The sequence below is a fragment of the Schistocerca piceifrons genome, chromosome 5 (genome assembly GCF_021461385.2).
Source record: "Schistocerca piceifrons isolate TAMUIC-IGC-003096 chromosome 5, iqSchPice1.1, whole genome shotgun sequence".
In the NCBI taxonomy this organism is placed as follows: Eukaryota; Metazoa; Arthropoda; class Insecta; order Orthoptera; family Acrididae; genus Schistocerca; species Schistocerca piceifrons.
Genome location: NC_060142.1, coordinates 78,626,104 through 78,638,904, shown reverse-complemented (window position 1 = coordinate 78,638,904; position 12,801 = coordinate 78,626,104).

The window sequence follows — 12,801 nt, the reverse complement described above, 5'->3', positions numbered from 1 at the left end:
CATTGTTTGGAAGCCAGGTAGTGTGTTACACTTTTGTGAGGACTTGAGAGATACAGTAAATGCCCATTTCAATATGATAAGCAGACAAAGTTGCAAAATAGCTCTTTTTATTACTTGATGATGACTAGTTTCAAGTTTTTATTCGTAATCCATTCTAAAATCATCCATCCAATCAGCATAAATATTAACCCACATAGCAAAAAATCATGACAGTCATTATCCAAAGGAGCACAAATGCAGTTAATCATGAAACTGGACAGATACAAACAGAGTTTAAAGGGAGACATTGAAGTAAATCAAATGAGGACTGCTACAATTTAGAGAACTGACATTTCAAACTGACTAAAAAATGATTATACTGTTGCCAACATATATTTCACATAAGGACCACACTGATAAGATACAAGAAATTAGGACTCATAAGGAGGCATATAGACAGTCGTTTTTCCCTCACTCTATTTGAGAGTGGAACAGGATAGGAAATGATTAGTAGTGGTATAGGGTACCCTCTGCCACAAACCATATGGTGGCTTGATGTAGATACAAGGAAAAGGGGATCTTGTAATCCCACCAGACATATTGATGGGTTATCAACATGATTAACATATTTCCATTGAAGTCATAAGGTGCATTGTGGAGTGATACATCTGCTGTTGCCAGGTCACATGGGTAAACAACAGCTGCAGATTTAAAGAGTGCTACAGACTGTCTCGGCTGTACATGTATCAGCTCACTGACATGCTGTATGCCTTCCAGTGGATGTATTTATGATGACCTTGCAATATGTGGGTATTTTCTGGACATTGATTTGGACTTTGTTATTAGTTGTCATTGACATTTGGCTTGTGTGTGGATTTGTCTATTTCCCAGATGCAGTTCTGGCTGTCTCCATTCTCTGTTTTTGCATGTCATACCTTCCACATGCGCATGTGTGCTCCAAGATAGTGCTTCATATTTGAGTACTTCCCAGTTGGATAGAGGTACAGTGTTCTCCAGCACTAATGTTTGAGTTACTCAGTAAATCTCTAGAGCACTATAATGGACAAAAGTTATCCACCTCCAGAAGTTGTTGTTTCCGTTTAATTCAAGAAGAGTCAGGATCTATTATATTCTGTGATTAATTTGTGCTTGACTAGTGTTCAATAAAATCTGTATTGCTTAAGAAGCATACTTATGGCACCAATACTTCAAACAAAGTATTTTAACTTTACACACATGGCAAATAGCTTTCTTTATACTGACAAAATCAGGATCTGTCTGATATAAATATTTCATTTGAGCAGAATATACATTTCTGAGCCCAAGTTTTGTGATGTATTATAGGAGGGGTGCCTAATGAGGTATCAAGACACACCAATGTTGAATTTGTATCTGTCCTGAGACGCCATGACCGGCCTCATTTGAACTCTTCTGTTGGGAGAGTTAATTTGGAGTTGGAACGGCTGCTTGGGTCGGGTGCGGGGGCTCATATTGGTGTGGTTCCTGTTGATTATCTCAGTAGGTGGGACTATACCAGGCACGGCCTACATCTCAACAGGAAAGGGAAGGGGAAACTGGCTGGGGTAATAGCAGGAAATTTAAGGGGGGGAGGCACTGCCATGAATGGTAAAATACAAGTGGTTACAGGTGTTGGAGCAGCACCTTTTTTAGGATAGGTAAGACAGAAAGATGTCAAGTTCTACGAGAGGTCAGGATTGAAACAAATCTTCAGTTTAGGAAAGAAATTAAACAGCACAATTCTAGCACATTGGGTCACCAATCACAGCTATCAATTATAAATTTTCACCAATCACCAGAAATTTTATCTCCACCAAGTTGTATCTCAGTCCTAGGTAATTGCATTGATGAATTAAAGTCACCCAACCCAATTGACATAATCTGCCTCTCTGAACACCATGTGACCACTGGTATAGGAACTAGGCCTAAGCACAATGAGAAACTCAGACAGGAGAGTACTGCAAATGTTAGAATAAGGAAAGGTTGTCATAAAAGTATAATTAAAAATAATGTAAGTATATTTCATCAAAATATTGGGAGTTTAAAGAATAAAGTAGATGAGCTTCTGGTTTGTTTAGAAGATTTAGAAGCTGAGAATGAAATAGATATACTATGCCTGTCTGAGCATCACATTGTTACTGATATGGATAAGGTAAATGTAAGTGGTTATAAGCTCTCTGCACATGTAATGAGAGAAAATATGGAGAAAGGAGGAGTTGCCATATATGTCAAAAGTTATCATTGTGCAAAAAGTATAGAAACAAAAAAGTTTTGTGTAGAGAAACATATAGAAGCATGTGCCTGTGAGCTTAAATTAAATAAAGGCACATTTATAATTGTAACTGTATATAGGTCCCCATCAGGAAATTTTCATCTATTTCTGAAAAATTTGGACTCCTTGTTGTGCCATCTGTCAGACAGGGGGAAGCAAATTATTATTTGTGGGGACTTCAATGTAGATTCTCTGAAAGAGGGTAATAGGAAAAATGACATTGAAGTATTACTCGGTTCTTTCAATTTGACACCCGTTATTGATTTTCCTACTCGGGTGGTAAAGGATAGCAGCTCACTGATAGATAACTTCTTTATAGACCAAGATAAGTTTAACCAGATAAATGCTCAGCCTGTTGAGAATGGTCTTTCTGATCATGGTGCACAGCTAGTCACAATATATGACATAGCTCCATTCAGCAATACTAAACAGTCCTCCAAAGTAGTACGTTCAGTCAACGATTTAACAATTGCAAATTTCAGGGAAAGCCTACAGCAGTTAGACTGGGATGAGGTGTACCGTGAACCTGATGCCAATTTAAAATATAATTTATTTCATGACATTTTTGTAAATGCATTTGAAAACTGCTTCCCCAAGAAAATAGTTAAATATACTCGTAAGAAACCTTGTAACAAACCATGGCTTACTAAGGGTATAAAAATATCTTGTAACCGGAAAAGGGAAATGTATCTGACAGCAAGAAAGAGTAGTGACCCAGAAACTATCAAAAATTATAAAAACTACTGTGTTATATTAAGAAAAGTTATTAAAAAATCCAGGAGTATGTGTATCATGTCTGAAATCAGCAACTCTGATAATAAAATTAAAACAATTTGGAGTATTATTAAAAGAGAAACAGGTCAACCAAGAGCAGAGGAAGACAGTATTACCATCAAATTGAACGAAAACTTTACGAACAAAAAGTCAGAAGTTGAAAATATTTTTAATAATCATTTTCTAAATGTTGTGGATATAGTAGGATCCAGGTGTTCATTAGAAGATGCTAGGCTGTTAATGGAAGAGGCCATACCTATGCAATTTGATACAATTGAAATCTCACCCACTTCTCCCTCTGAAATTAGGAAAATAATAAACTTGCTTAAAAGCAAAAACTCACATGGAATTGATGGCATTTCCAGCAAAATACTAAAAGCTTTTTCTCAACAGATAAGTAAGATTCTCAGCCACCTGTGTAATAGCTCTCTGGAACAGGGCATTTCCCCTGATAGACTGAAATATGCTATTGTTATACCTTTGCATAAAAAGGGGGATAGATCTGATGTCAACAATTACCGTCCAATCTCCCTTCTAACAGCTTTATCCAAAATTTTTGAGAAAGTAATGTATTCAAGAGTAGCTTCACGTATCTGTAAAAATGAAGTACTAACAAAATGTCAGTTTGGTTTCCAGAAAGGTTTTTCAACAGAAAATGCCATATATGCTTTCACCAGTCAAATTTTGAATGATCTGAATAACCGAACACCACCCATTGGGATTTTTTGTGATCTGTCAAAGGCTTTTGATTGTGTAAATCATGAAATTCTGCTAGACAAGCTCAAGTATTGTGGCATGAGTGGGACAGTGCACAAATGGTTTAATTCGTACCTAACTGGAAGAGTGCAGAAAGTTGAAATAAGTAGTTCTCGTAACATGCAAAGATCAGCACATTCCTCAAACTGGGGAACTATCAAGAATGGGGTTCCACAAGGGTCAGTTTTGGGTCCTTTGTTGTTCTTATTATATATTAATGACTTGCCATTCTATATTCATGAAGAGGCAAAGTTAGTTCTCTTTGCTGATGATACAAGTATAGTAATCACACCTGAGAAACAAGAATTAACTGATGAAATTGTCAATACTGTCTTTCAGAAAATTACTAAGTGGTTCCTTGTAAACGGACTCTCACTGAATTTTGATAAGATACAGTACATACAGTTCCATACAGTGAATGGCATAACGCCATTAATAAATATAGACCTTAATCAGAAGCATATAGCTAAGGTAGAATATTCAAAATTTTTAGGTATGTCCACTGATGAGAGATTAAATTGGAAGAAACACATTGATGATCTGCTGAAACGTTTGAGTTCAGCTACTTATGCAATAAGGGTCATTGCAAATTTTGGTGATAGACATCTTAGTAAATTAGCTTACTATGCCTATTTTCACTCATTGCTTTCATATGGCATCATATTTTGGGGTAATTCATCACTGAGGAATAAAGTATTTATTGCACAAAAGCGTGTAATCAGAATAGTAGCTGGAGTCCACCCAAGATCATCCTGCAGACATTTATTTAAGGATCTAGGGATATTCACAGTAGCTTCTCAGTATATATACTCTCTTATGAAATTTGTTATTAACAAGCAAACCCAATTCAAAAGTAATAGCAGTGTGCATAACTACAATACTAGGAGAAAGGACGATCTTCACTATTCAAGATTAAATCTAACTTTGGCACAGAAAGGGGTGAATTATACTGGCACTAAAGTCTTTGGTCACTTACCAAATAGTATCAAAAGTCTGACAGATAACCAACAAGTATTTAAGAAGAAATTAAAAGAATTTCTGAATGACAACTCCTTCTACTCCATAGAGGAATTTTTAGATATAAATTAAGAAAAAAAAGAAAAAAAAAGAAAAATATTAAAAAAAACACAAAAAAATAAAGTTGTTATATTAACTTAAGTATGTTGTTAAATTAACCTAATTATGTCGTGTATTGGAAAATTCGACTCGTTCCACATCATTACGAAATATCGTATTCATGATCCATGGAACTAGTATTAATCTAATCTAATCTAATCTAATCTAATCTTTGTGTTTGACTATGGGGGGATTTTCAGTTTCCAGTGTGATATCTATAGGCCATCTTTTGGAGACCTTTGCACCAGAATATAAAACTCCATACTGAACTGAAGAGATGGATGCATAATTCATATGGAAAGTATTTATACTTCCAGTACTGCAGTTGTTAAATTCTAATTATAGGTATTGGCACGCAAATGTAAGATTGCCTAGGTCTCTGGATGTGTTAGGTTATGAATTTTACACATTATTCTTACTGAACACTTCTGTAAGTCTTCTACAAGTCAACACAGCGGGCCAGACATCCATGTTCACAGCAGGCAGAACTGAGCTTTCTGGCTTACTTATCTACTTGCTGGTGCCACCACAGTTTATCATCAATCTGGATACCAAGGAACTTCATATACAGAACCTCTTCCGGTGTGTGCCCATTGGTATCTACTGCTGGTACCTATATGTCAGTTTTATATGTTTGGAATTGTTTTATGTGCAGTAGTGGCCGATTATCATGTGCTAATGTTCAAATGCCTACTGGTATGCGAATAGAATAGATGAAAACATGTTTTGTTGTACTCTCTCTGCAACAACTAGAAACCATTATCGAGAGCTGAAAAGACAGTCTGCCATACTATGATCAACTCAAAGAAGCAACACAGCTGTTTTGTGATGTGTGTGATCTGTTGAGATTTCATCCCTTCCAGTACCATGAATGCTAAGTTGCTCACAGCACCAGGTTAGTTTTTTTTAATTGCTTGTAGTGTATAGTGTAGGCATAGAGTATGACCACTTTTTAACAAACCATTGTCGCAACTGCACTGTAGGTGAATGGGTGGTAAAGCACAGTTGGTAATTTGATAATAGAGGTTCGATTCCTGCTAGTACTAACTTTTTATTTTATTTCTTGCAATTTTAAATGATTAATTATAAAATTTAAAAATAACTGTTCAGTTTATGTATGTGAAACTATATTCAGTTTCGTTGTGATTACTAACCGTGTAAGTCAAAATGCTATGGGCTAGATTGTGGTAAAACAACTGAGTGTACAAGGAAATTTAGTATGAAAGTGTTTTCTGTGGATGATCTGTTAAAGAGGCCCTTTTCCAGTAGACCTCTGAAGGAGAAAGTGAGGTTTAAAGTGTTAGGTAGATGGACTTCAAATGTAAATCTAATAACAGAGGCGTGTGGAATGAGCCTCTCCAATTTGGCTTACGTAATGCTTGAAATTTCAAAATGGTGCAAATATTTTGATCAGCTTCTTAACTGTCCAGTACAAATCCATAAGCTCAAATACTCAAACATTCATGAAAATCCAGATGAAGATTTACCCCCAGATATCAAAGAAATCGAATTTTTGAGAAAATTCACTACAGAGCGGTATGAATATACCAGTAATATAGTGGGAACAACAATGTAGAAACACAATTTATGGCAAGCACAATACAAGAAGCACATCCATTCCCTGACACAGCTCGGAACACACTGCATTCTTTGGTCAAGTTACAGATATTGCCATCCTCAAATGCTATAGTCCGATCCGTGAAAGACAGTGGTTCACACATGTTGCATTACTGCTGGTTCCAAGGGAGAATTGTGTATGTGCCCCCACATGCTTTGTGCTTAATGAGAGCAGGTGTCCTGAAAATTCTCTCTCACTTGCTTTGCAGAATTTGTCACTTACCATCATCATTAGCTATGACAACTCCCAACAAATTGAATAAAAAGTCACTGAATAACTTGGTATGATCACATATAATGTTTTCATTGGCTACAATATTCATAGCAGAGCACTCAGAACATTGGTGAGAGCTCACTGGCTGTCAGGGAATGCATGAGGTAGGTGTGCGGAACAAGCTTAAACTCGACCACCATTGTTTGTGACCACAACTATAGTGGTGGTTGTAGGTATTGATAAACCCAGAAAGTTATTAAAATCTTATAAAGCTAGTGGAGAAGACAATCACAATCTAACATAAGAGTCAAGACACTCCATCTTGTTTTTGTTACCCACAATGATAGCAGCGTCCCAAGCAGCCAGCACATGACACTTCTGAATACGATATCCAATGAATGTGAATACTGATGTTTATACTGATTTGTGACATAGCTTTTACAGTAGGTAATGTATGAAGTGCCATAAAAATTGACAATAACTATAAAATGACACCATATTTGCCATCATTTAGTTTCCTAAGGACTGTTTATTTACGATTATCTTGTAACATACAGACCATTACCAAAGAATGTTGTTTTCCTTTGGATATGAAGTCCCATGCTTCTTCACAGAGGATAGGGGAATGAAGTGGGAGACCTACACCGGCATACTAAGCAAGGTCCTAATGGAGATTGTTTGCTGTTGCCTTCCTCCGACCATAATGGGGATGAATGATGATGATAAAGATGACACAACAACACCGTCATCTCAGGGAATGTGAAAATCCTTGACCCCGCTGGGAATCGAACCTGGGCCCCCGTGCTCGGGAAGCAAGAATGCTATTGCAAGGCCATGAGCTGTGGACTGTTTTCCTTTAATAACAAAAAATTACTAGTAAACACCAGAAGACCTGAGATTTTTCAGAAAGATATTGTATATCTAGCCAGCACAATGAAGTTTTGTTCACTATACTTTCAATCAAATCAGTGAATGTGAAGCTTAGGAGACCTATGTGGAATGCAATTCCTACATTATTTAATGTACCAAATAAGCAAGGGGAAATAACACATAAATCACCAAAAGCAACAAAACCAAGATGGAACCAATTTCCTAATTGTTGCTATATCTGAGCCATAAACTGCAAGAATCTACAACACCCTTGCTTTTGAAGCAAAAGTAAGTACATTCACAAAAATATTCATGTGGAGTGAAGTGTTAGACTGGAGGAATCATTTGACTCCATACAAAGCTTTTATGTGTCAAAGAAAGTGCCTATGATAAAAACAATAGACAATAACAGAAATATATTCTTCTCGTGCATGAAATACATGTTTACATTCTCTGGTTTTCAGCAGAATAAGCTGCAAATATACATGTATTTCAAAGTATTTCTGTGCATGTAAGTTGTAGCTTATGTCATGGAATTAGTGTGATTTGGCTGTATTTTGCAATAATTCTTATCTCTTGGTAATTTACTAACCCATAGAATTCAAAAACATAACAAATATTTCATTATTTGAGTAGAAAATAATTAAAAACAGACATTATCCTTATGATACATGTGACAGTTTGCTTTTCACCACTTGGAGTGCTAGTGTCACACCAGGTAACAACTTTTGCACCAGTGTGTGTCATGATTGTATGTATGAGGCTGTGACTCTATTACAGCAGAACTACTATCAAAAATAAAAACAAAATTAACTAAAATTAATATTTCTGAAAACTTGGAAAACAGAAACTCCCAGGAGAGGGATCAGTGGGCTTGATATGTCCACTACATAAGAAAGGCAATAATCAAGATGTTAATAACAAGAGGAATTTCTTTGCAACCAGTTGCATGTAACATGTTTTCCAGGATTATACTACAGTGGAAACAACATTGGAGATTAGTTTAGGTGAATATTAATGTGGTTTTAGGAACAGCAGATAATCTTCTGAACAAATATTTAGTTTGAAGTCAATCACTTGCCGCAAATTACTGGTTTCAAGAGGTCAGTATTTATCTATGAAATTGCATGTAGCATATTGTGCAAACTTAAGCGTATGAGGGATTTTTAAAGCACAATTGTGACTCTACAATGGATTAGTGGTCCAATGCATTGATTGGTAAGCTGTGGACCTTGGTTCAACTTCCACAGATACCATTTTCTTTCTTTTTTTTCATTTTACTTTATTCCTCACAATGTTAAACTATTAAATATAAAATTATATCTAAAAACAAAGATGATGTGACTTACCAAATGAAAGTGCTGGCAGGTCGATAGACACACAAACAAACACAAACATACACACAAAATTCAAGCTTTTGCAACAAACGGTTGCTTCATCAGGAAAGAGAGAAGGAGAGAGAAAGACGAATGGATGTGGGTTTTAAGGGAGAGGGTAAGGAGTCATTCCAATCCCGGGAGCAGAAAGACTTACCTTATGGGGAAAAAAGGACAGGTATACACTCGCACACACACACACATATCCATCCGCATGTCTGTGTATGTGCGGATGGATATGTGTGTGTGTGTGTGTGCGAGTGTATACCTGTCCTTTTTTCCCCCTAAGGTAATTCTTTCCGCTCCCAGGATTGGAATGACTCCTTACCCTCTCCCTTAATACCCACATCCTTTCGTGTTTCCCTCTTCTTCCCTCTTTCCTGATGAAGCAACTGTTTGTTGCAAAATCTTGAATTTTGTGTGTATGTTTGTGTTTGTTTGTGTGTCTATTGACCTGCCAGCACTTTCGTTTGGTAAGTCACATCATCTTTGTTTTTAGATATATTTTTCCCATGTGGAATGTTTCCCTCTATTATATAAATATAAAATTAAATATATTTAAACATAAAATTAATGTATTTGTAGTTATTATTAGTACCATTATAAGTCAAAAGGCTGTAGGCAACCACATTGTAGCACACTAGTATAATTTTATGTGAGCTACCACTGTTTATATATTTTCCAAGATTAAGAGTTAAAGTGTTGGCTGAGAACCAGTTGTAAATCCATTCGATTATTCTCCTGGGTGTCTATGTTATGGATGTGTTTGGACTTTTCATCAATACACTTGTCATCAGCACACATTACAGGTTTTAAAAATTTCTCTAATGTGCCAAGTAAACCACCATATTTAATGTTTCTCCCTCTGAATTTAATCTTATTCTTGATGTATCATTTGCTAGTGTAAACGTCTGTTTTCTTTTGTTAAGATATGACTTCATTCATACTAGGGGAAGACTTTTAAAGCCAATCATTTTAGTTTCCTTGGCAGAATTTTATAATCTGCAGTTCTGCATCATGAAAGGCCTTGCCAAGACACCAGGAAATGTCAACAGTATGATTTTTTTTAGTTATACTAAAACTGAGTTTGTGGGAGGAGGAGGAGGAGGAGGAGGTCATGGAAAGGGTGGGTAAGGAATATCCGAAAGGTCATGAAGAGAAGACGAAGACTACTGAGATCAAGGCATGTGGTGACAGAGATGTGGGGTGCAGAGACAGATGTAGAACTCCTGCATTCTCATTAGAGAAGCCTTTATGGAACTGAAACTGGGCTGTTGTTAAATTTTTTTCTTAGAATGGTGATTCAGTATTTTGTTATAAGCAACTTTCTCAAAAACTTTTGCACATGAGCAGCAAAATTGATTTCTGGTGGTAGAGTATTCATACCTGTCTATGTAAGTTTACTATATGTAACTTTATTTAGATTCACTTCCAATGGACAATTTTTTTGTCTCCTTGTTTTTAGCTACTGTTAGGGAGAATTCATTGTATCTATTAGCCAATCATTTTAATTTTGTATCTTCTGTCACACTGCTACTATCATCTGTGAGTTCAAAATCATTTTCTTTGCCAAGTTTGTTAATTTTGTGAATTTTTGAATATTTCATCCATAAAGGATGGCATTATAAGGGCTGCAATTGTTGGTAAATACAAATTATACAGTTTTCCACATCAGTCACTTATTTATTTTCCCACTGCGCATTTTGATGGTTCACACCCACATCTTCAGGTGGAGAACCTTTTGGTTCCATAGTTGATGTGAGTGAAGAGCACAGGTGCCTTTTCACAGAAGCAGACCAAGGGCATCTATTATCCATTTCATAATGATTAACTCCGGACTCTGAGCTCGTATTTTTGTTACATTGCATGACAAACATAGGTGTGTTGCACCTTTCTGGAATTGTGGAAACATTTACTTCTATTTAGTGTATGAATATAATAGTTTGGCTGAAAAGGGGCTGACATACACAATAATATTTAAGAAAAAGCATGCTTTTTTGAGCTTTTTTCAATGAATGTCAACTTTAAGGAGCCATATAAACCAGTCAATAATTAGGAGAAATTTTCCTCTGCACAGTTTAAAAATACAGCCATTTTCTACTTACAGGCAGATTGGATTTTCATTGAAAGTGTTAATGCTAGCTTTGCTGTTGCCTTTCACTGCTGTTATGTTTTTATGCATGTAACTGTACATAAAGTGCTCATTTCATATCTCTAATTTACTTGCTTTTGTGTCCTTATACCCTGCATGCCAGTGTATGCTATGTTGCTGGAGCTCTGAACAGTTATTTCCATTTTAGTATTCATGGATGCAGAGTTTAAATTAGGGCTTCCCAACAGGTACGAAAAATCATGCTGTCATTTGCTGTTTTGTGCTCATGTGAGACAGTCTTCATGATATAATTAGTTACCTTGTACTTGTGTGAAACAATGCATCATTTATAGTGTGGAAAGTCCCTAGTGGTCAGTGCACATGCTTTCTTTGAGGCCAAAAGAACAGGGTGCAAGCACTGTGAAGGACCTTGTGATGCGACATAGTCGTGTGACACAGTGTTATCAAAACCTGGCAGAGTTTGAAACGGCTTATTGTGGGTCTCTTTGTGCAATGTCCAGATTCAAGGGTCATTCATGTGTGACGATGACTCTGTGTTGGACTGCATGGGAATTTGAGGGCTGGTATACTTGTCCTCAAGATTCTGGTCAACCACACCTGGCCACCTCATGGGAGGATTGCCACACTGTGCTCCAACCAAATCGTATCTCATTTGCATCTGTACCTACCATCTGAAAACAAATAATGGTCTCCCTGCAACATTCTGTGTCATCCCACACCATTAATCAGACACTAGTGACCATCAGAGTAGGGAATTACCATCCTGTGTGTAGGCTGTTGCTAACATTGCAACACACATGGCTATTTGGAGTGGTGCCATGACTGGGAAGCATGGTCTGCCAATCGCTGGCACTGCATTGTGTTCAGTTATGAATCGCTATTCTCGACTACCCTGAAAAATTATGTTAGCAACCTGGGGCGAGATCCCATTCTTCCAGTGTTTTGGAGATGCATAGTGGTGTTACTCCTGGCACCACATTGTAGGGAGCCACTGGGTGTGACTACCGGTCATGGCTGGTAGTGATTGAGAGAACTCTGATGGCACAATTGTATGTTACAGACATCCTGCATCCTCAGGTGTTACCTCTCAAGCAACAGTAATGTGGTGCCATTTTTCAGAAGTTCAATGCTCATCCATACATAGCACATGTCCTTATGAACCGTTGTCTGTGTTAAAGTATTCCTGTAGCTGGTAAGATCCCCACACATGTCTCCAGCAATACATGTGTTGGACCATCTCAGATGTCAATTTTGTACCAGTGGCATCAGGGACTAATTGCAACAGTTGTGGGACAGCTTGCCTCAGGAGTGGATGCAACAGTTTTATGAGACCTTCCCCAACTAAATCAGTGGATGTATCCAGGCTAGAGGGGGTGCAAAATCATACTGATTAGTGGGCCGTACTGCAAAGTTCCTTGTGAATTTTACTCAATTTGTCATCAGTTAAATAACATCACATACCCTCTCAACCCATGAAGTTTCATCTCGTTTCCTTGTCTCCTTCTATGTGCTCCACTCTTTTTGTCAGGCAGTGTATGTTTGGAAAGTATTTAATTGCTTATCTACTGTGTGTCCTTCCTGAGCTTCTTCCTGTTTGTCATATTCTAAATTCTCTCTGAATGTAACTTAGTCACCATTTAAAGTTCTATGAAATTTACCTTTTTCCTTTCTAAGCTAAAAGTGATTGATGATGAAG